This window comes from Phoca vitulina, unplaced genomic scaffold, assembly GCF_004348235.1.
Source record: "Phoca vitulina isolate PV1807 unplaced genomic scaffold, GSC_HSeal_1.0 scaffold25, whole genome shotgun sequence".
Lineage (NCBI taxonomy): Eukaryota > Metazoa > Chordata > Mammalia > Carnivora > Phocidae > Phoca > Phoca vitulina.
The window spans coordinates 12790235-12814328 of NW_022589728.1; the positions used below are offsets into that span (position 1 = coordinate 12790235).

Consider the following 24094-nt stretch of genomic DNA (forward strand, 5'->3'; position numbering starts at 1 on the left):
CCACCAGAAGCAGTCCCCTGAGGCCTGGAGTGGCCCTCCTTTCTCCCACGGGCCCAATATCCAGCCCCCTAGATCTGCTTCAAGTTTGAGGAAGCCTAGGACGTCCCTTGTTAGGTCCCTCTGATCTGTCCCAGCATCCAGGGCAAGCACTGGGAGATTGGGTCCTTTGGTTCCCTGCCCCCTCTTTGCTGGTGTTCCCCACCCCCCCCCAGCACCACCCCCGGTGGTGTCTGGATGTTGATTGGTCTGCCCTACATCCCACTCCTCTCAGGGCCTCTACCTTCTTCTGGGCTGGCAGGGACTTTTGCCACAAGGCCTCTAGGAAGTGGGTGAGCTGGTCTCCATCTCGGCGCTGCCTGCTCTCGCTGGCTCCTGGGCTCTTGGAAAGCACCCAGAATGGTGACCCTGGGGCTGGGATTCCAGTCAGGCCGGGGAGAAGGCTCTGGAGGAGCCTCCCTTGCTCTTGCCCGGGCAGAAGCAACAGCTGAAGAGAAGCAGGCCCTTGAATCTCACGGCCCCGGGCTCCTTCCCTCACCAATTTGACTCCCTGTCCTTGACTCACTGAGTCAGAGGAATATTTAGGCTTTGATCTTTTTCAACCTCCAGCTATTCTCATCCAGAACAGAGACTGGTTTTGTCTTGTCAAGCTACCTAGAGCCACAGAAAACTGATATATCCCCCATTCAATTTTCCTCTTCATCTTCCAAGATTCAGCTATGGGTTCCAAGACAATGGGTTTGAATCTTAGCTCTGCCTCTTACTGGCCATATGGCCTTGATAAGTTGTACCATTTCGCAGAGCCTCAGATAGCTCATTTGTAAAATAAGCCCCCATCTCATGGAGTTGCCACAAGAATTAAATGGGACCGCTGATGAAGAGTTCCTTGAAACACGCCTAACCGACGATAAGGTCTCAGATAATACAATCAGCATTGAATATTGCAAACTGACTCCCTACTGTCTCCTTCCTTGTAACCTTACACTATGTTCTGGATGGCCACACATCTTGGCTTTCTCCGTCTCCTTGAGATTCTTCTCCCTGTCTCCCCAGATCTTCTTGATTGAACGGGGGAGCTCTTGTTGGCCCTGTATTTGGCTCATGTTGTAGAATCTCCCTCGTCCATCCTGCAAACATCGCCTCCGCATAGGTCACCTCCAAATTGTCATCCCTTTCTGCAGCTGACGTCTTATGACTTTCACTTCCTCTTAGATTCCATCACAAACCCAATCTGTCTGAAAACCAAATTACCACCTTCCTTTGAAATCAGAGACCCTCTCCTAGATTGCAAATGTATGACTCCATTCTCTGAGCCATGCTGGGTCCATCCTCTCCTGAATACCCTTCCTCTCAGCTTCTGCCTCCACCTTCTGACACTTTGGGTCCAAAGCATCTTCATTCACAACATGTCCCTCTTGTAATTATTTCCTTTCCAAGACCATTATATATACACATCTAGTTGCTGAGCACTTTGCACTGTGGTGGTCTAGTTGCTACTCGACCTGCCCCCCAAGCTCCAAGTTCTCCCCTGTGATGTGTCCTGCAGTGGGCTGCTTGGGCCCCATGGGCAGCCTGTGGGAGAGAGAGAAGGGCCTGGTGTCTTAGCTTGGCCTCAGTGTCCCAGAACTTGGTTTCCCCATCTTAATGAGATGCTCCTGCACGTATGTAGTGGAGATTTCTTGGCTTACGTTTGATGTTAGGAGGAAGGACTTCAGGAAAGGCCTCTGAGATTGATTTGCATGAAGACCCAAGAGAGTCCTGGGCAAGGACTCACCATGAGGGCATGGAGAGTCAAAGTGTGGTCAGATTAACTGGAGTATAAGCTGTGGGGCTCATGTAGAAAGGGAGGGGAAATGTCAGGTGTTCTAATAGCGGTAACAGTAAATATTACTACTAATGTTGTTCTCTGGCCCCATTTCCCAACTTCTGTTTCAGGGACTTGTACCAGATCCTAAAAAAGTGCAAGCTGTGACAAAATGAGTAGAAGAGCCGGTTCACGAAAATGTCCACGTGTTGTCCTGAGCGTGAGCACCGCTTTGAGGCATTCATACATTCATTCCTCCACTGCTTCCCAAGCATGTACTGTGGGCTCCACACTGGGAATATGCCTGCCTGGAGTTCATGGTCAAGCAGGGGAGGCAGATAATACAAACAGGCAATGACCTTGAATGTCAGTATGTGCTACAGGTAGTCAGATACAGAAGGTCACAGGACCACATCTTAGGGATGCTTTACCTTAAGCTTACAGAATCAGAGGAGGCCTTGTGGAGGCCACGGAATCTAAGCTAAGACACAGGAGGAGAGTAGGAGTCAGTGGGGAGAGGAAGAGTTCCACGTGGAGGGGAGGAGGGTACACAAAAGTCCTTTGGGCAGAGAAGCACGACATTTTTGAGGAATGGAAAGGGTTTGGGCTTGGACAGAGCATGGCCAGGATGCCGAGGGACAAGACTGGAGAGGGTACAATGCACAAGGCATTGTAGACGGTGTACATGAGTTTTTATTTTACCCTAAAAGGCTAAGGGAAGCCAAAAGCCACGGGAGGGGTTTTGATGCTGGTGTGTGTGTGTGTGTGTGTAAGGATCAGGCTTAGCATCGGAATGGAGTTGGAGAGGAGCCAGATTCTGAGGGATCCAGGGGCAGGGCAGAGGAGGGTCAGAGAAATGGGCGGATTTGAGCAGTATCTGGGAGGATTTGTAATAGGTTGGTTACAGGAGGCCCCAGAGAGGGGACGGTCAGGGATAGCCCCCAGATTTCTGACTTGAACCGCTGGGAAGGCATTAGTGACCCTGCTGAGTTTGAGAATACTTGGGGAAGTGTGGAAGGGAAGTGGATGGGTTTGCTTTTGTGCATTATAGGTGGGAGGTTCCTGAGAGACTTGCAAGTAGAGGTGAGTTTGCCAACACTGCTCATCATTGGGAAAGCCAGACGAGACTTGAGAAAATCATTCCGATAAGGTGTGTGTTTATTTCTGCTGTAACTTGAGATCTTTTGGTTGTAAGGAAAGAAATTCCCTCAAGCTAACTTAAAATGTGGAATTGTTAGGGTACAGAGAGCTTCATGGGATGTGTTGGTCACAGGGAAGTTCTGAGGATGGGAAAATAGCTCTTCTGGCTTACACATGGCAATATGGCCGCTTGCCACTTGAACCTTCCCTTATGTGGCATTCCCCTCTGTGTAGACCAGTCTTCTCTGCTCATCCGTGGGGCCTCCAGCCTCCATATCTGCCCTCTCTGGAGTGGACTCCTGCTCTCACCTGCCAAAAGTCTTCACAGCTGCATTGAAAAGCTTACTAGGGACTTCACCACAATATCTACATCTCTTTATTCAAATTCTTGAGAAGAGAGTATCTGATTGGCACTTAGAAGTTAATGGTATAGCGACTGAGTCAGGTGCTCATCCTTGGTCCAAGCAGTGACAGCAATGTGTGTGTCTGTATACGTGTGCGTGTGTGGGTGTGTATGGGTGTGTATGTGTGTACGTGTCTGCACGTATGCGTGCACGCTTACGTGTATGCGTTTGTGTGGGTGCACGCACGTGTGTATGTGTATGTTGTGCATGTGTGTGTATGTATATGGGAGGGTGATTCTGGGTAAGGAGAATGGTCAAGATGGCTATACTGTTGAATACAGAACTGCGGATGAGACACAATGTTGATACATCATTTATCTACCTGTCTAACCGATTAAATGTGCTTCTGTGTGTTCTGTGTAGCAGGAAGAAAGGGCGTGGACACACAAAACTGTCTGAATGTCTCCTTTACCAGGAAGATACTGGGCAGTTTGCAGGTAACTGTCCTCTCGGAGCTTTGGTCCCCAGCTCTGTAAAGTCAGTGGCTACTTCTCCAGGACAGCAAACCGCTGTCCACGAGATACCACTGTGACATGCTCGCTCTCAGTTGACTGTTCCTTTTTTTAAAGATTTTATTTATTTGTTTGAGAGAGAGAGAGGGAGGGCACCGAGGGAGTATGAGAGGCAGACTCCCTGCTGAGCAGGGAGCCCGACGGGGGGCTTGATCCCAGGACCCCGAGATCATGACCTGAGCCAAAGGCAGACGCCTAACCAACTGAGCCACCCAGGGGCCCCTGGTTGACTGTTTCTTTCCTCCTTTTACTTCTCTGTAATTCTTGTGCAAGTCACTGTTTGCCCAGAAAGCAGGAATTGTACTTATGTCACTTTTTAAAAACATTTTTAAGAAGATTTTTATTTATTTATTTGAGAGAGAGAGCAGGAGTGGGGGGTGGGGAGACGGAGAAGCAGACTCCCCAATGAGCAGGGAGCCCAACACGGGGCTCGATCCCAGGACCACAGGATCACGACCCGAGCCGAAGGCAGACGCTCAACTGACTGAGCCACCCAGGCACCCCCATGTCACTTTTTTAATAGTGATTTCTGTGCATGAGTATTTTTTTTTTAAGATTTTTTTATTTATTCATTTGAGACACAGAGACAGAGAGAGAGAGAGAGCATGAGCAGGGGGAGAGGGAGAAGCAGGCTCCCCGCTGAGCCAGGAGCCCGATGTGGGGCTCGATTCCAGGACCCTGGGATCATGACCCGAGCCGAAGGCAGATGCTTAACCATCTGAGCCACCCAGGTGCCCCGGTACATGAGTATTAACAAATGTTTTTAGAATGATCATATATCTTCATTCCATTAAATAGTAGTTGTAGCCACTCTATAATGTTTTAGGAAAACTGAGATGAGGAAAAATCATTTGCTCATAATCATGCCATCTAAATAACAACACGTAAACTATGATTTATTTCTTATCAGCTTTTTCCTCAGCTTTTTGTGTTTACATAAATAGGATCATAATTTACACACAATAAAATGCAGTGTTTTGAGATGTTTAAACATAAGTTATTTGCAGAATGAAAACGATATACTTTAAAAGCATTTAGTTTTCATAAATCTAGAATATCAGTTGGCATCTTCCCTTAATTTCCTGTTTCGTCCTGAACATCTTGCAGATGGGGCAGTGTTCACTTAGAACCTTATTTAATGCTACCAAATTACAAATATATTCCGGGCAAGAGTTATGTCCATTCAACTGTACTTTGGTATGTTAGATTTAATGCAGGGCTAATGAGGCCAAGCCACAGGTTTCATTCTCACGTGAGCCAATTAGCCTTACTAACTACTGTAGCCACAGACTTCACCCCAATCTTGGTTTCCCACCTTGCAGATGAATGACAGGGGTCACCAGGGAGACCAGGGAGAACATGAAGAGTTCAATGCAAATCCATTACCATTACTAGACAGCCAACTCAAAGGCTCCATCTTTGAACCATTAGGTGAAATTGCATGGGGGAGGGATGCTTAATAGGCACAATTAGAATGTGCGTGTTCAGCAATTGTTGGATCCTAGAATGAAAGCTCTAGATCCATCTAGAACAAAACTAGTCCAGATCCAGTTCTTTTCAAGAATGGTACGTGAAAAAAGAATCTCTTTACTTCAGATGAAACGGGGGTCAGCAGCTTCAAACAATGAAGGAAACTGGAGAATTCCATCAGTAGGCTCTCTTCAAATTAATACCACGCCGCTGGTTGGGGTTAGCAGATCGGAGAGAAGTGAAGCGTAGCTAGCAAGTGTGCTCAGATTTGAATGGACCTCAGAGAAGATTCTGGAAAGCACTTGTGAGAGGTTGGAGAGATTTGGAAAATCCCCATTAACCTATTTACCTGAGGTTGTCTTAGAGCAGGCACACACCTTTCAAAAATTCTGCTTGAGAAAATGCATCACGCCATGGGGGACATTTCTACCATGACACTGAATATTTTGTCTCTGAAGGTCTGCACTGAGCGTTATCAGCCTTAGATCTACCGTGATGCACTTTCTGGCACTGATGGGCCTTCTTTTCAAGATGACTTGCTCACATACCCACCATTCCTTGCAAGTCCTTGGAGAAGACGTAAGCTATTGACAAATACATGTGTGGGCTCTGATGACGGGTTTGTGCCATATTGACATTATGCCTCACTCTCTGTGTTTCAGTGCTGAGGCAGGGACCTCAGTTTTCTCTGTGGTGGCTTGTGCATCAACACACACCCACCGTGCCACTTTAGTCTCACATGAGAGGAGCAAAAGTGCACCCCTGAAGCTTTCAGGCTGCTCTTTGTAGCATCCAGATTTTGTTCTAAGTCCTCTTGGTAAGACCGCGTTGTTCAGGAGCTCATGTTTGAGGCCTAGGTTGAGCTGCTGTTTGGTATTGTTCCTGCTCCTTACCACATTGGTGGCATCAAATGTTCTTACTGATTTTTTTTCCTGATTGGTCCAACCTGGAACAGGATCAGCTTCATAACTGGGACATCGTGTGGTCTGAAATACGAGATCTGTTTTAACAAACCACTCTTAAACCATCGTTTCTCCCGTGGAACCCAAGATCAGCAATTGCTGAGTTTCTTCTTGGCTTTCCCTCCGGTGACCCTTCTCACTCCTCCTGGTGCCCCCTTTCCCTCCTGCACTTTCTCCCACTGCTTACAAACAAAAACCCGCAAACAATACTCACTGAACTCTCAAATCCTTCCCTGGGCCCCTGAATCAGACAGAACTGAGTCATTCTGGCTGCTGATTGAGTGGAGGATGTGGGGGGGCGGGGGGCGCGGAAAAAGTACCATTGTGTAAGTTAAGGAAAGGGTCAGAGGACCGAAAAGATTCAGCTGCATTAAAGGGCTTCTGTGCTGGATTTTCCTTTTAAGCCATCCAATGGCATAAATTAAGGACGGTAAACTTGAAGGTGTGGCAAATGAACAGAATACTAGTTTTTGTTTGTTTGCTCTATTTTTAAGTGAAATTCCTCTGTTTCCCAAGAATTCCAACATGAAGCTTTACATATTTTTCATGTCAGCTCTATTCCCTGGCACCTTTGTTTCCCAGCCTGCGTGCCTGCCTTCCCTTACCAGCTGGACACATCACCATTCTATTTTTCTATTGGTTGTGACTGAAGTAGCTTGAGGTCAATTATTTCCCCAGCAATTGACAAAGAATCTTGACGAAGAGGAAAGTGACATTGTCCCTTAAACAACACTGCTCCCTCCTCCCCCTGCCCTCCCGGTTGAGAGGAGGACAGACTTTCCTTTTGCAAACAGCCCAGCAGGGCAGTGGCGGTGGGGTCTGTGGAAGTGCGTGGGTAACATATGGTAAGTGGAGAAAATATTTATATTCATGGGGAAAGAGCAGGAGAAGATCCAAAGAAGGTCATTCCACAGAGATTTCAAGCGGGAGACCCGCAGACTTGATATTCTGTCTTTGGCCTGGATACAACAGAGAATTTAAAGAGTTCTGTTTTGTTTTGTGGCATTCCCACCACCTGTGCTCTCTGAACAATCTGAATTGTTGGCAGTTTCAAAAAGGGAATATCCCTCCCCCTAAGCTCCCGGAAAGTATCACACTGGACCTTCCCAGGGCCCTGCCCGGCTCCCGCCGCTGCCTTTCCTCCCTCTGCCTCTGCACCCCCCCAAGGCCAGAATTCAAAGCCGCTCTCTCTGGGCGCTGGTGCCTTGGGCCCGTCGGCCTTTCTTCCCTTGTTTTGATTGCAGACGGGGTAGCCGAGCGCACAGGCAAAGTGGGCATTTGGGGCAACTGCTTCTCCGGGGGGGGGGGGGGGGGTTATAAATAATTAATCGGTGCTAGATTACTTTCTGATGAGCCACATGAAACCTCTAGGGCCTTCTCCGGTGCTTTCCGGCCGGCATTTTGCGTCACAGCTTCCTAAGAAAGGTAAAGGGTCCTCTTCCAGTCCCCAGTGGAAAAACTCGCGCCGTCCCGCAGGGCCACAGCCCAGCGCGCGCGGGAGGGACCATCTGTCGTCTGGGCGCGGGTCGCGCTGCGCCGCAGGCGGACGCGTCCCCGCGCAGCTCGGGGTGGACAGACGCGCGGACAGACAGACCCACGTGCAATGCGTCCCGCGCCCCAGAGGTGCAGCTGCGCGCGTCGCCTCCCGCGTCCGGTTCCCTGGGCCGCCCCGAGACCACCGGGGGAAATGTGCTCGGCCCCGGGTGGACAGCAGCGGAGGGCGAGGCCAGGGTCATTTCCCATCGAGCAGTCGAAAGTTTATTTCTCCCTGCTGGGGGTGCAGGAAGATGAGAAACTGGGTACTTTGGAGACACCCCCCCAAAACGGCGGAGCTCCACGACGCCCTTCTAACTCTCGTTTGGATGGGGGCTCCTTACTCTCCATTCCTCCCCATCCCCCAAATTCCAGTTCCCTAGGGGCGGGTGGTTAGATGGGGTACAGGTGCGTCTGGGTCCGTGCTTGGGAGGGGTCCCCCAGGGTCCCCTCGTGAGGCAGCCCATAATCGAGCGGCCGCTGCACCGAGGCCACGCTTAATGGATTCTTGCAGATAAAAGAGCCTGGCTACCTTTCTTTCCTATAATGGCCCCTGAGGCTAACGTCTTAAAGAGGAAACAAAGGGATTGTTTTACAGCACTGGCGGGGAGGGGCGGGGGTGGTGGTGGTGGTGGGGGGAAGACCCGCGCGCGGGGAAGGGGGAGGGGCCCCCGGCTTCTTAACCCTTCCCGTCCCGCGGCCGCCCAGGCCTCCCGAGCCTCGCGCTCGCACCCACGAACCCCAACGGCGAGAGGGAGGCGACGCTGCTGGACGGGGCCTCCCCGCGACCCGGCCTCCGGCTCGCCTCCCTCCCTTCCGGGGCGGCTTTCTAAAGAGCCTCTGAAAGGGAGGACGGAAAAGGTCAAGGGGACCCATGTCTTGCGAGATGCCGTTTCTGGGGGGACGTGCCTCTCGAGCCGGATCGTCGGGTGGCCGTGCGGTCAGGGCTGGGACCCTCGGGGGTCGCTGGCGCAGAGCGCACGGCGTGGAGACGCGGGGAAGGCCTCGCCGAGGTGCGCCCTGCACGTCGCGCGGGGCCTGCTCCCGGGCCGCTGTGCTGACGCCGTCGGGCAGGTGCCAGTGCTGTGCACGCCGCTGGGCGTCTTGTACGGGAAGTTTTCGTTTGCGGACTGCGGCGGGAGAGAGAGAGAGAGGGAGAGAGTCGCAGTCGCATCTGCTTCCTGGCTTTTTGTTCTGGCTCCAGGAAAAGATCAAAACAATGGTTAAATAGCAATTGAAGACAAGTGATGTAAGAAATAAACAACTCAACAACAAAAATGCCCACAGGGATTTTTTTTTTTAAAACCTTTATTATGGAAATCGCAAAACACCGAAGGAGAGAAAAATGGTTTAATTCAGTGAGTCTCAAATTTGAGCAAGCATCCGAATCACAGAGCACAGAGCGGAATCCTCGGGAGGGCCTGTTAAAACACAGGATGCTGCGCCTCACCCCCAGAGTTTTTTATTTAGTAGATCTGGGGTCTCCTGCTCCAGCCTGCGAATTGGCAACGTGTGAGAGGCCCCAGGTGATGCTGCCGGTCAGGAAAGGGCACCGTGAGGTCCGCTGGTATAAATTCCCTTACCTCGCCCGCCCAGCTTCAATCCGTGGGACATTTTCCTCCTCCTGTTTCTTCTGTCCCTTCTCCCAGCTTTCTGGTTTGCTGGAGACTTTTAAGGCAAATCCCAGACATATGTCATTTCACCCGTATGGATGATTTTTAATTCAGTAGTTACTTAAGCCAAGAGGACTGAACGCTGTGAGGCGTACTGGAAAACCCTTCATATGCTTCCAAGAAGTTCAGGCTCCCTTGGTTTTGGGAGAACCCTTCAGGAGTTCCTCACCTGTAACACTTGTCAGGTTCCCCTAACTCTGCAGGCCTTTCCAGCACGTTGGCCTGGTTTGGGGAGCCAAGTCCCGAACTCTCAGCTTCCTGGTGGTTATCCTGTCTTGTCATGTAGTCCCATGACCATCATTTAACCTCAAGTGTTTTCCTAACGAGGCACCTTCCCCTAGGACTGAGCTTTGAACCACAGTGGTGGGGTGGCACTAGTCTTCACTATGAAGCCTCTACCTAGGCCACTCAACCCTCCCGTAGGCCCCTCCAGGAGAAGCCCCCCTCCCCCCCAGTTAGGACCCCCCCCACTTTCTCATCCCAATCCCCCTGCAGTCCCATCCCCACACTCAGAGCTTTCTTAGGTTGTTCAAAAGTTCACTCTCTTATATGTTGCTTGTTCTTTGTTTTTTTTCTCTTTTCCTGACTCTCCAGGAGGCTGTACGAATTTCTCCTTTCTCCATCTGCTGCTAAACAAAGCCCTGGGGACGGAGTAGGCTCCTCCACCCCAGAGCTCTGTTCCTATTTTCATTGTGCCTCATCTTCCTATGTTTTTCTGCTTTTGTCAGCCTGGAATCAGCTGTCACTTTTCTGTTTTCTCCTGGGTCCTTCCACTTGCTTTTGCTTTTCTAGCCTTCCTGAAGAAAATGCAAACAGCATGTGTTTGCTCCCCTTTGGGTCCTTACTGCACCTAATTTTGTTTGGCTGTCCAGCAACCGCGTTGCCTGCTGATGTAAGCACTTTTCCCACTAGTACCAGGATACAGGGTGCTGGGGCAGGGTTTGGGATCGGAAGATTGGAGTCCCAGCACTGGTTCTGCCTTTTGATAGCTTGTCTTGCTGGATTCAACCGTGGGACTTCAGGTGTCTTCTTCCGAAAGGGCAAAACCAAACCAAACCAAATAAAAGGAGCTTCATCTGCAGAATGGGGGTCTGAATATTTCACAAACTCGTGAGCAGTGAGTGGGATGACGTCTGTGGCAAGCGTGCCCACAGAGACAGAGCCTCTGGCCTTGGTCTTGTCAATGTCTTTGAAATTTGCTGTCCTTAAAATCTGCTGTGAACAAGTGCAAAAGTGGAGCCCTTCTGATGGCTTTGGCGACTGTTGTCCCTGTTACCTGTCACCTCAGGTCAGTCCTGGCCTGGAGGTGCGCCTCTGGGCTAGTCTCTCCCTAAAGGCCAGTCCCTGCCAAAGATGATGGCACAGGGGAGCTTGGAGGAAGCGCCCATGGGCAGGGCTATGCAGGTGTCACTCTCTCCCTTACATTTTTGTGGCCTCGGTGACAGATGCAAAGGAAGTGATAATGCAGAGGCTGATCTTTAGTGAGAGAAGGGGACCGTGGTAATGGGAGAGTTCCCCATGAGAAAAAGGAGGAATTATCTGGCTGAGGCGAGAGAGCTGAAAGGAGGTTGTAACTACAGCAGTGGGTTGGTGGCACTCACTGAAGTCACCGTGCCTTTTACCAGTTGTCCCAGGTGCTGTGTTCCTGGCTGTTAGATAGACCAGAAATCCTCAGGGATGTCCGGGCCCCATTGGGTTCTGCGCGTAGTGGGTGGTCTTCAGGCTGCCTTTCTGTTGAATGCTTAGTCCTACTTCCCACCCCTGTGAGGTCATCCTGGGGGCTGGGCTGCAGTTTGGTCTAGAGATGGCCATGTCCCTTTTAGTCACCACTCTCTCTTGAGAGCCTTGTAGGGAATGTGGAACGGGTGCATTATCTACCTTTTCAACTCTTGGTGGTTCTTGGTTATGCTGACTCAAAACTGAGGGGCGCAGTGCCCTGCTCCCCTGAAATGGAACAACCCGACTCTCTGTTCTCTTTGTTGTTGTTGTTGTTTAAAGCTGGGTTGGTCACAACAGAAACGGGTCTCTGTGTAGCTACCACTCCTTAAGCGCACACGGCTGGGTCTGGACCCGGGAAGCTGGTGCTTTAAATCCAAAAGCAAACAGTAGTACTGCTGGGAAGCCAACCTCCCCACCTCCAAGGTGAATGGGGCTGGCAAGTCCCAGGAGGGTTTATCAGGTTCGAGCTGTAGAAATGAGCCATCAAAGGTCTGGTCCCCAGACATTGCTTCATGCTTACAACCACTCTGAAGAAACCCCGGGCACCTGCAGTGTGTGAGGGGAGGTTTCTCGCCTCCTGTTTAGAGAGTGGAGAGACTGTTCACCAGAACTTCTCAGAAAGAATTCAAGGGGCGGGCCAGGTTGGAGGGAGCTATTCCACCCAACCCCTGGTCCTGGGCTGGCTCTCAAAGTCACGATGTGAGGGTGGCTGGCTGGCAGGAAGGGAGAGCAGCTGAGGGAGAGGATGTGGTTACTTTGCAAAACCCTGTTCTGTTACAGGATCAAAAAAAATTGTTGCAAACACACTCATGTTACAATTTAATAAACTTGTGGCCATTAAAACGGTTTGTGTGTGTGTGTGTGTGTGTGTGTGTGTGTGGGTGTAGGTGTAGGAGTACAGGTGTTCTCCAGGGTATTATGATATGGAGGGCCTTGTCCTCAGTGGCCCTTTAGTGTGATCAGTATAGTTTACCAAGAAAGAGAATCGTGTCTCATTGCATTACTTTGTTAGGGCTGCTATGAGCGAAGGACCACAGAATGGGGACTCAGACAGCAGAAATTTACTTTCTCACAGTTCTGGAAGCCAGCATGCTGAAACTAGGGTTCTTTCTGAGACCTTTCTCCTCGGCTTGCCGCCGGTCTTTCCCCTGTGTGTGTCTGTGTCCTAATCCCCTCTTCTTATGAAGATACCAGTCATATTAGATCCCCACCTAATGACTTCATTGTAACTTAATTACCTCTTTAAAAAACCCTACCTCAAATACAGTCACTTTCTGGGTACAGGGAGTTAAATCTTCAGCATATGAATTTGGTGGGGGGCACGATTCAGCCATAACATTCACCAAAGAGTCATTGTAGCCTACAACAGGGTTTTCGAGTTTAAAAATTATAAGGGTTTGGGGCGCCTGGGTGGCTCAGTCGTTAAGCGTCTGTCTTCGGCTCAGGTCATGATCCCAGAGTCCTGGGATCAAGCCCTGCATCGGGCTCCCTGCTCTGCGGGAAGCCTGCTTCTCCCTCTGCCACTCCCCCTGCTTGTGTTCCCTCTCTCGCTGTGTCTCTCTCTTCAAATAAATAAATAAAATCTTAAAAAAAAAAAAATTATGAGGGTTTAACTCTGAAAAAAAAATCACATGAATTAATAAGATTTTTTTTTTTTTTTGGTCTGAAAAGACCAGCTGAAACATGTGTGTGCCTTTCAGAACCAGTTATGCTGCAAGATTTAAAACACTGAAATATCAAACCAAGCCGCTTACGTTAGGATAGTGGGATCAGAGATGATTAGATTTGTTTCCATTTCATGAATTTTATTGCTGTTATATTGCCTTTATCATTAAAAATTATAAATGCAAGATGAATAGAGACATTGTGCATTTATTGCCCTCAGAAGCAGCCTATTCCAGTCTCTTCACTTGGGAGAAAGGGAACTGAGACATGGAAGATGGAGCGAGGGGCCACCCCCCGGGCCCCCCCAGGCCCCACTGTGCCCCACTGGGCAGAGAAAGCTTTGACTGCACGGAGGTAGTTGTGTTGGTTCGTAGATTTACACAGGCTGACGGAAATAGACTGGAGGTATTATTAACTCGATCATCCTCTGATCCTGAGTTGGGACTTTTGCTACCTTTTCAGAGAATACTTTCCTTTGTTTGTTTTTCTGATAAATCTTGAAACCAGTGCAGACTCTTCCGCAGCCCCCACGATACACAGATGAGACATGCACAGCCTCATCTCCCTTCTCATCTCCACCCACAACACCCACACAAACAAGAGTGAAGGGTTGAGTACTCGAATCCTTCCTGATTCTTCTGAACAGAGTACTTTATTCTTTTCTCTGTAAAAACAATATGAAAGCATCCTATGGGGTGCTGCTTGTTTCAACAGGAGGCAGGCGCGGCTCCCAGTAGGGCTGTGAGCTGGGGCCTCAGCCTCACGGCAGGGGACAGAGCTCCCTGGAGCCAGATGGGAATCCCTTCCCGAAAGGCAGGAACCGCACGTCAGCACACATTTATCACTAGCAGCAAAACACTCTATCATCCAGATATTCGGCACCTGATGTGAGCAAACATTTGGGATACTTGAGCGTCTCCTGAAGGCCAAGGAGTGACTTCCTAAGTCAATCGTTTCCCCATTGCCATGAAAACTAGGAAGCAAGGATGTTTGGATGTTTATTTACAGGTGTGAGGAAGGATACGGTATTGTTTGATATGTGAAGGGGCTAGTGCGTTTTGTTTTTCAAGGAATTCCCCAGAGTCCTGAGATAGATGGGTTATTTCTCAATGACATGGAATCCCTCGGCCCGTTCCTTGTTGTCATGACCAAGCTTGCCATCTGCTCTGAGATACTCTGGGTCTGTGCCCAGGATTGTCTAGCAGAACTCACATCCGCTGCCTTTCCCAACTTTCCTCTTCCCAGAAACCACAAGTCCCCCCTCTCACACCCTCACCTGGTCCTGCATGACGTACTCTGGGAACATGATTCCTCACTTCCATCCCAACGTGGGTCTCCAAAAGTTTCCTGTTCTTGATTTGGGGTAGCATGATTAATTAGTCCCAAATATTTTCTTAGGTGATTTAAAAATTGTGGTAAAGTATACAGAACATAAAACTTGCCATTTTAACCATTTTAAAGGGTACTGTTCAGGGGCATTAAACGCAACCATCACCACCATCCATCTCCAGAATTTTTCCATCATCCCAAACGGAAGGTCTGTCCCTGTTAAATGGTAAGTTCCCATTCTCTCCTCCCTCCAGCCCCTGGTAATCTCTATTCTACTTTCTGTATTTATGAATTTGACTACTCTAGGTACCTCCTGAAGGTGGAATCCTCTAGTATTTGTCCTTTTGTAGCTGGCTTATTTCATTTAGCATAATGTCTTCAAGATTCGTCTACCTCGTAGCATAGATCAGGATCTCATTCCTTTTTAAGGAAGAATGATATTCTATTTTATGTACATACCACATTTTGTTTATCCATTCCTCTGTTGATGGACATTTGATTTGTTTCCGTCTTTTTGGCTGTTGTGAATGATGCTGCTATGAACATCAGTGTACGAACGTTTGCTTGAGTTCCTGCTTTCAGTTCTTTGGGGTGTATCCTTAGGGGTGGAATTGTTGGATCATATGGTCATTCTATGTTTAACTTTTTGAGGAACCACCAGCCCCAGATCACTTTTGAACACCATAGAGCATGCTCCCCGAGTGCCATTGTGTACTTATTTGTGAAAGCAGAACCATTGTGTCTTAGGGACAGGACTTCAGAGGCCAACTGGTCCACCCACTTCCTTTGCCAGATGGGACAGAATTGCACAGGGGGAAGTGCTTCCTGGAGCCAACCAGGCAGAGGTGCACTCCAGTTCTGATAGTTGCTAGATCTGTAATCTTGGGTGAATAACTTAAACCCTCTAAACAATAGTTTCTAATGGGGACAATATCTACTTTTGGGGGCTGTTGTGAGAAATAAATAAGACAATGTGGTAGAATGCTTGGCCCAGATCCAATTACAGGCAGGTCCTCAAAAAGTGGTGGCCACTGTTGTTACTGTGACCATATTTACAAAACTCTGAGGCCCAGAGAAGATAACCATAGTCCGGTAGCTTCTTCCCATAGCTGGTCCTAAATTTCTCTGTACATGGCTCTCTTTATATGTCCATATATTATGATATAGTTCAAACTAAAATCCTCCTGTGAGCCTTGTTCATCTCCTCTGGAATGTTCATGGATATAGTTGGTTGATGATTCTGATCCTGCCAAACTATTTCAGGAAGCAGTGAGACTTTGAGTCATCCCACTCTGTTATCTACTAACCACGTGGCCTCGAGCAAGTCACTGAGTCTGGCGAACCCTCGTGTTCTGCCACAGTATGGTATCGCATGTCACACCAAATGTGCAGGGATGTGGTTAGACTTGTGGAAAACACTTAAAGTCCCAGCACTGAGGCACTCCTCAAAGGACAATCTCCATACTTCATCAAACCAAAAGACTGTCAGGCAGTGTAACCATTACACAAAACGAAGGTGCCATCGACTGTAAAATGCATCCCCATTTCCCAGATGTTCACATGTGAGGAAAGTGTGCATCCTAGAAAGGATGGAATACAGTAACTGCCTTTTGGTGAGTTCCTAAGTAAAAGGCAATAAGAGAGAAATGGAAGCTCGGAAAAGGCTCACCTTTTTGGAAAAGGAAGGAAGGAACCAGAGTAGTTCTCTTTCTCCTATGATTCAGTTGGGACCCACACCTGGGACAGCTCTCTTACCAACTCATGTTCACTGAATTCAAGGAGAGAAAAATTTTTTGGAAATGTAAGCTCAACTCTGGCACACAGAATGGAAGAAGAAATGCTTTGGAGAAAAAAAAAAGCTCTTTTTCACTTATCACATGAAATGGAACAGTGCCTTTGACTCATGCATGGCGTTGGGCTGGTGGCTAGTGGTTTGAGTGGGGAAAAGAGGCACCTTAGGTCTCCCCAGGCTAACCAAGTCCAGCTACCTCTACCCTTCTGGGTGTCTTACACAACGGACCCATTTGAGGGTTCCAACTGTAGGCGAGTGACTCACTTCTGAACCTTTGAAACACCAACTTGTTAGGTCTTGATGGAACTTCAGAGGTGACCTTAATAGTGGCCTAGCCTCGAGATGCTCATGTTCCCACAGCTGGTAGAGGAACCTAAGACTTCTGAATCCCTCTCCGGTGGGCACCTGGGCTCCCAGAGTTTTACAAAGATGGAAGATCTTATTTAGAGGTTGAAGAGGATCTCTGACAGTACAGATTGCTTGGGCCAGGGCCGGCTGGATTGACAAGGGTGCTACTTCTTTTGGACTTAAACGTTAATAGCTGCGACCTGTTAGCAGTTCTATGGTTAATGGTGTCTACTTCCGATACTCTCTTCACTCCTCAAACTGGTCACTCGCCGCAAGCAAACACTGAGCATTCGCTATGTCCCAGGCACAATTCTCATCACTTTCACAGTGAGAAAGGTCCTGTTACCATTCTTATTTTATAGACATTAATTAAGCATGTAATTCATCCAATGTTACACAGCAAGTTTGAACTCTGACTTTGGAGACTGAGCTTTCAACCCAACGCATTACGGTATCCCTTGATTGACTCATTATCTCCTCAGAGCAAATGGAAGCCTTGATCAGATGGGAACACACTCAGTCTCCCTCCACTAAACTTACAATCCCCCTACATGTGCACCCTATCTTCCTTCCTTGTGCCTATTTGCCTTGTGCTTCTCCTCAGCTTCTTGCTCCCTCTGTGCTGAGGGTCTCACGCTTACCTGCCTCCTTAAGGACTACCCTTGGTGACCACATTCTCTCTCCTATATTTTCAACCTCTTGTCATTCATTTACTGATTCCTTCCCTCCCTGAAGTATCTCCCACGTTGACAAAGAAATGGGATGCCGTCCATCACACCTCGTCACATACCTACATATGTGTTCCATGCTTACTGATCGGGTGATGGCAGCCCCTACATTTATTGTCCCCCTTGCCTCATTTCTCATCTGCAATTCGGCAGCCACTTGAATGTGGTCTTTCCGACGTCATGGTGGCCTCTATGCTGCTCAATCCAGCGAACACACCTTAGTCCGTATCTTTTTGAGCTCTGTCATGGCGCTCCCCACTCCTTCCTTACAGACGTACTTCTTCTGGTTGCTCTGATGCACCTCTACGGGAGGTGTTTGGGGCTACTTACTTTCTGTTCCTCCTCCTTTGGAAAAAAAGCACCTCGTGTCCTTTTGGAAACCCCCCTACTCTGCTTATGGGGCTGTCCATGGCAAAGCTAGTTTCCCTCAGCAACCTACCAGTTGCTCCGGGTTGGCTTAGATACCCAGCTTGGCAGGAATGCGAGTGTCCTTCTCCTCCTTTGAACATGGAGGGATTTTCACGAGAGCAGCCATTCCTAATGTGTGCTCCCTGGACCCCAGGGTATCAGCATCTTTTGCAAACATGTTAGAAACGCAGGTTCTCAGGGGCGCCTGGGTGGTTCAGTGGGTTAAGCGTCTGCCCTCGGCTCAGGTCATGATTTCAGGGTTCTGGGGTCGAGTCCCGCACTGGGCTCCCTGCTCAGCTGGGGGTCTGCTTCTCCTTCTGCCCCTCTCCCCTACTCGTGCTCTTGCGCTTGCGTGCTCTCTCTCTCTCAAATAAATAAATAACATCTTAAAAAAAAAGAAAGAAATCCCTCAGCCTCCCCCACCAATCTGTGTTTGACCAGTTCCCCAGGGGATTCTGACACATGTTGAAGTTTGAGGATGAGTGTAACACCCCTGGTTTTGTAGTTTGTTTTGTTTAAAGTTGATGGAAGTTTAATTTACAAACAGCAATGTTCACTCTTTTTACGTGCACAGTTCTAGGAATTTTAACAAATGTATACAGTTGTGTAATCACTATCACTGAGATGATATTAAATACTTCTATCACCCCAAAATGTTCCCTTATCCCCCTTGGTATTTAATCCCTCTCTTCACCCCAACACCTGGCAACTACTCCTCTTGTTTTTGTTTCTGTAGTTTGGCCACTTCCAGAATATTGTATAAATGGAATCATATAGTATGTAGCCCTTTGGGATAGCTTCTTTCACATAACACAGTGCTTTTGAGATTCATCCACATTGTTGTATCAGTGGTGTGTTCTTTTTTATTGCTGAGTAGTATCTTTTGTGTGGATACTAGAATTTGTTCAATCATTTACTAGTTGATGGGACATTTGGATGGTTTCCAATTTGGGGCAACTATGAATAAAACTATAAACATTCATGTACAGACCTTTGTATGGGCATGTGTTTTCATTTCTCCTGGATCCATACTTAGGGGTGGGTTCTGGGCCATATGGTAAAAGTACATTTAACTTCATAAGAAACTGTCTGCTAATGTGGCTGTATTATTTTGCATTCCTGTTGGCCATGGATGAAACTTCCAGTGGTCCCATGTCCTCATCCGCACTTGGTCTTGTCAGGTTTTAAAATTTTAGCCATTCTAATAGGTGTGTGCCTGGGATTTTTTTTTTTTTTTTCTTTTTCATTATTCTGTAGGGGATGGTGGAGGAGGGGAAGGTGGGTAGAGAGGTGACTCATCTGATAGGTGAGTTTGGGAGAAGGCCTATGTGACTCAGCAGGCTTTTCTCCTTCTGCCTGCAGAGAAAGTGCATTATGCTGCCACATGGCAAGCTTAGCTGGGCAGGCTGTGTGTCCCACACTGTGCTCTGCTAGGTAGCTGCCAGTTGTCCAGTGTTGGCTATGACGGGGGGTAACTTTCATTCTTAGGTGCAATATGAGATAGTCAAACACATAAACCATGTCTTCACTCTGGCACCCTCTTCCCTCCCCCCCACCACCTTAAATCTGACATGTGAGCCCTATTTGCCTGGCTCTTGCCCCCATCTCTCAATCACTTCTGTATCTGGGGTAAAGAAGGGGAAACTCATCCACCTGTGTCCTATAATTGGTTTGGTTTGGCGAGTGATGGAGGAGGAGCTCTCCTGGGGAGGTAATGTCGGGATGGAGCTGTTGGCAGCTCTTTGCCATCATGTCAACAGTGTATGTGGCAATAAAGCCAACGTAAGGGAAGCTGAGCGGGGGGTAGAGAGAGGAGAGATTGATGGCATTGCTTCAGTCTCCCCAAGTGTGCCTAAAATATGTCCTGTGTTCTACCCCTCATAGTTTTGGTTATGGTGAACTAATAAATCTGCACTTATGGTTATGTTGGTTTGCATTGGGTTTCTGTTCCTCAGAACAGAGTCAATTTGGCATAAATGGGTGAGAACCCAGACTCTGGAAGCAGGCACCTGAGTTAGAATCCTTGCTCTTCCATTTACTAGATGTGTGACTGTGTGACCTTGGGCAAGCTACGTATTTTCTCTGTGCCTCAGTTGCCTCATTTGTAATATAAGAATACTACCATGATAATACCTCATAGAGGGGCTAATACTTGTCATCCACTTAAAATAGTACCTGGAGCATGGAAAGTTCTTACTAAATGTTGGCTCTTATTAATACAACCATATTCTTAGTTTTTCTCCTCCCTCGTGGGGCACTCTTTTCCAGAATCCCTTGAGACTCTTTCTTATCTACTTACCAACTAAATGTTGGTGGATCCTCAGGTTTCTGTCCTTGGCTGTCTCCTTGTCACTATACATTCCCCTTGGCTTTGGCTACTATCTATATGTTAATAATTACCAAATGTGTATCTCCAGTCTTGAGCTCTGTTTTGTGGCCCAGACCCATATGGCCAATTGCTTGTTTGCTATCTCTAATTAAATACTGTATTATTTTTCTATTGAGGCATAACAAATTACATACTATACACTTAATGTCTTAAACCAATATACATTTATTATGCCATGGCTTTCATGGGCCAGGAGTCCAGCTTTGGCTTAGCTGGGTCCTCTGCTCAGGGTCTCACCAGACTGAGACCAAAGGGTCAGTTAGGCTGTGCTTTCATCTGGTGGCTAGACTGGGGGAAGAATACTTCCAAGCTCACTTGGGTTGTTGGCAAAATTAACTTCCATGCAGCTATATGACTGAGGCCCCATCTTTTTACAGGCTGTTGGCTGGAGGCCATCCTCAGATTCTAGAGGTTGCTGGCTGTACCTCACCATGTGGGCCTTCTCAACATGGCTGTTCACTTCATCAAGCCTACAGGAGAGTTTCTAGTCCAGTTGGCTAAGAGAGAGTTTTGTAGGACATAATGTAATCACAGGAGTGACATCTATCCCCTTTGCCATATTCTCTTGGTTAGAAGGAAGTCATAGGTTCTGCCCACAAGAAGAGGGGAGCCCCTTCAAGGGGAAGGGGTTATACAAGGACAGGAGCACCAGGGGGTTGGGTCTAGAGTCTGAGTGCCATAGGTGTCCATAGCATTATCCACATGCCCCAAGAGGGACACATCCCCTCCTGACCACCCTGCTCTTCTTCCATCTTTGCTACAGTAGGAAATGCACCACCCCCAAACCAAAGGCCAACAAGTCATCCTTGACTGCTCCTCTGAACCACACCCTCAAACAACCAGTCATCAAGCCCTATGGATTTGTCTCCTAAACCCCACTTGATTCCTTCATTCTCTCTACCGTGTTTACTACAACAGCCTCCTGCTTGCTACCATTCTTTTCTTTCCACAGCAGCCAGTGATGTTTCTAAAGTGCAATTCTGGTTACATTGTACCCTACTTAAAACCCCCAATAACTTTCCATTGACCTCAGGATGAGGCCCCGATTCCTTAGTGGGGCCCATCAGACCCTTTGCCATCGGCTTCTCTCATGTCTCCAACTTCTCCCCTTTCTGGCCTGGGCACTCTCTGTCCCTTTTTTTTTTTTTTTTTTTTAAGATATTATTTATTTATTTGACAGAGAGAGACACAGCGAGAGAAGGAACACAAGCAAAGGGAGTGGGAGAGGGAGGGGGAGAAGCAGGCTTCCCGCAGAGCAGGGAGCCCTATGTGGGGCTCGATCCCAGGACTCTGGGATCATGACCTGAGCCGAAGGCAGACGCTTACCGACTGAGCCACCCAGGCGCCCCTCTCTGTCCCTTTTGCCTGGAACACTCATTCCTTGCTAGTCCTACACATCAGTCAATAGCTTCCCTGTCGTTTCCTTTGGGAAGCCTTTCCTGACTGCTTGACTCCTTAGTGTGCCCCATCCCCTCACTTTCCATGTGCAGCCCCTCACTTGCCATGCTTAGCACCCTGGGCTTCCATGTTCCCAACGCTCAGCACACAGAATGGAGAATGTCCTCATTTTCCACTAAACTGTAAGCTCTGTGTGGCTGGGGACGTTCTCTGTGGCTAGCACCATGCTTTCTACCCTGGAAGCCCTTAAATAATTGTCAAGTGAGTAACATGATAGATGGAGACTTGGATGGCAGCCTACCCTTAAAAATATTCCCACCCTTCCCTCACAGCAACATCTAGCTTTCACTCTTGATGGGCTCTGTTCCAGTTGGCAGACCATTTTAAATCGAAAGTAATATATTAATAGAGGCACCTTTGTTTCGGGTAATATTTCTTTCCTATTATGGCCGGTCCGGTCTCAAGACATTTCCTTGCTACTGATGTACTCCAGTGACATGAGTGCTGGGAGATCACCTATTTCCTTTTTATGTGATGTTTGTCCTTTTGCTGTGTAATTGGAATTTTGTAAAAATAGCTGACCAACTGCAGTACATATAGTTCCATAAACCCGCTGGGAACGGGCCCCCTCTGTCCACCCTATGGAGGGGCCCACACCTGCTCCCGGGACATTCCAGGAGACGCCCTCGTCCACTGAGAACAGAAGGAGCATTTGCTCCCGGAGCCCACTTTGGAGGACAGCTGAGGCGGGACCCAATCCAGCCAGGTCGGCCTGTTCCTGGGCACCGGCTCTGTTTTCACACAACAAGTGATTCAGCTTAACTGACAGGTGTGAAGCCCATCTCCGTTCACTCCTGCCTCGTAGGGATGAGGCAAACTCACTTGGGAGCCCAAGTAGTGTGTCATGTTGGATGGGTGGGGGGTGGAGAGAGGGAGAGAGAGAGAATGTGTGTGTATGAGAGAGAGTGAGAGAGAGAGACAGAAAGAGAGAGAAAAAGAGAAAGAAAAAAATACTCAGGGGAAGTGAGAAAGTGAGACTCAGAGAGATGAAGAGACAGAGAAATAGAAGGAGACAAAGAGAGAAGCAGAGAGCTGGGAGTCGAGAGATGGACAGATAAGAGGGCTTGGGAGTCTGCAGCCGGACACTATTGGTGGCCTTTTAGTTGGGTTAAGTGCACACAAATGGAAAACGGGGTAGTGTAGAATGTCAGTCCCATCTGGAGGACCATGTGTGAAAGAAGGGCAAAATGAGCATCTGTAGGGTCGTTAGGATCTTGCTAATGGGCCGGGAATGAATCTGGGGGGGGGGGGGGGGGGCAGATTAGAGCGGGATCAGATTAGAGCTGGGTTTCCACGGCAGGATGCTGCACCCGTCGCCCTGGTCAGCTCTTCTGTCCAGGAGCCTGGGCAGATGGGAGGGGCCCACCAAGTCCTAATACCGCTGCTAAGATGGCAGGACCTCTTTTGCCTGGAGCCGAATCATTCTCTTGAATTTTTAGGGGTGGCCCTAGCACCCAGAGATGCTGGAAGCCCAAGTGAAGCCTTTTTGGCCCACCCATTGGCCTGCGAACCCCATGGAACGGGCAGGATGCCAAGCGTGCATAAAGCAAGCGCCTTTCCTCACACTCTTTGTATGTTGAAGTCTATTACCATTTCGTCTTCACAACACCCTCCCGGGGTGGATACTCTTGCTGCCCCCATTGCACAGATGGGGACAGGAGGCTCAGAGAAGTCAGCCGGCGGCCGGCTCAGCACCCCGCCGCTGGTAGGGGGTGGGGCTGGACTCCGCCCCCAGGGAGTCAGGTGCAGAATCAGTGCTCTTCGCCACTGTCTGACCCATCCAGACTCAGCTTGCAAACTGAATTCAGTGATTTCTTTCAGAGGCCTTTCCAGAGAAGACAGAAGAGGCAGTGTCATGGGAAGAACGGACTTCCGGCCCTGGCTGCACCTTCTCTAAGCTCTGCGATTTCCAGACAGCCTCGCGAAGCTTCGGCTGGGGCAGTGACTGAACGCACGGAGGCTGGAGCCAGACCATGCTGGGCTCCCACACCCGGCTCGGCCGCTTCCCAGCCCGGTGCCCTTGGTTTTTCACGTGGCCCATCCAGGGCTCCAGGTTTTTCCTCTGGAAATGAGCACAAACCAGGGCTGTCCTCCAGGGGCGGTGAGGGTTAAACAAGCTCATGTATTTAACGGGCTTGGTCTGAAGGAAGCCCTCAATAAGTGTTACCTGTTATTATCTATCAAATGGTGGCCCTTTCTATTTTATACGCTTATTGTAGGGACAAGGAGATAATGAATGTGAAAGTGCTTTGTAGATTTTCTGCGCTGTGCGAATGTTCGATAGTGTCGTTATTAAACACCGAGTGTAAGGTACATGGAAGGGATGTGGATTAATAGCTTTAGCACATAGTCGGCAAGACAAGGAGACTATCATGGCGGGCGGGGTGGGGGGGGGGGGGGGGGGGGGGGGGGGAGGGTGGTGCTAGAGAGAGAGGGGCCAGGGAGAGGAGGAGGAGACAAGTACAGGCATACCTTGAAGGTACATGGGCTGGTTCCAGACTACTGCAATAAAGCGAATGTGGCAATGAAGTGAATATCACAACAAAGCAAGTTAAATAAATTTTTTGGTTTCCCAGTGCATATAAAAGTTATGTTTATACTATCTTGCAGTCTATTAGGTTTGCAAGAACATTATGTCTAAAAAAAAAATTTTTTTTGGTTTCCCAGTGCATATAAAAGTTATGTTTATACTATCTTGCAGTCTATTAGGTTTGCAAGAACATTATGTGTACATAATTTAAAAATATTGCTAAAAATGCTAAC

The 24094-nt window shown here is 48.6% G+C and overlaps 1 long non-coding RNA gene across 4 annotated transcripts; it reads left to right on the top strand.

The window, feature by feature from the left end:
- The first annotated feature begins 1493 nt into the window (after positions 1-1493).
- LOC116643179 lies at positions 1494-23679 on the top strand. Of its 4 annotated transcripts, none has more exons than XR_004301500.1 (4): positions 1494-2021; positions 2853-3782; positions 5786-5906; positions 23153-23679. It is a non-coding gene; the product is annotated as an uncharacterized LOC116643179 (long non-coding RNA). The 4 variants fall into 4 exon arrangements; XR_004301502.1 differs by lacking the exon at positions 23153-23679 and having other exon boundaries at positions 2853-2951; positions 3709-3782; positions 5786-7326; XR_004301499.1 differs by lacking the exon at positions 23153-23679 and having other exon boundaries at positions 5786-7326.
- Positions 23680-24094: the final 415 nt, after the last annotated feature.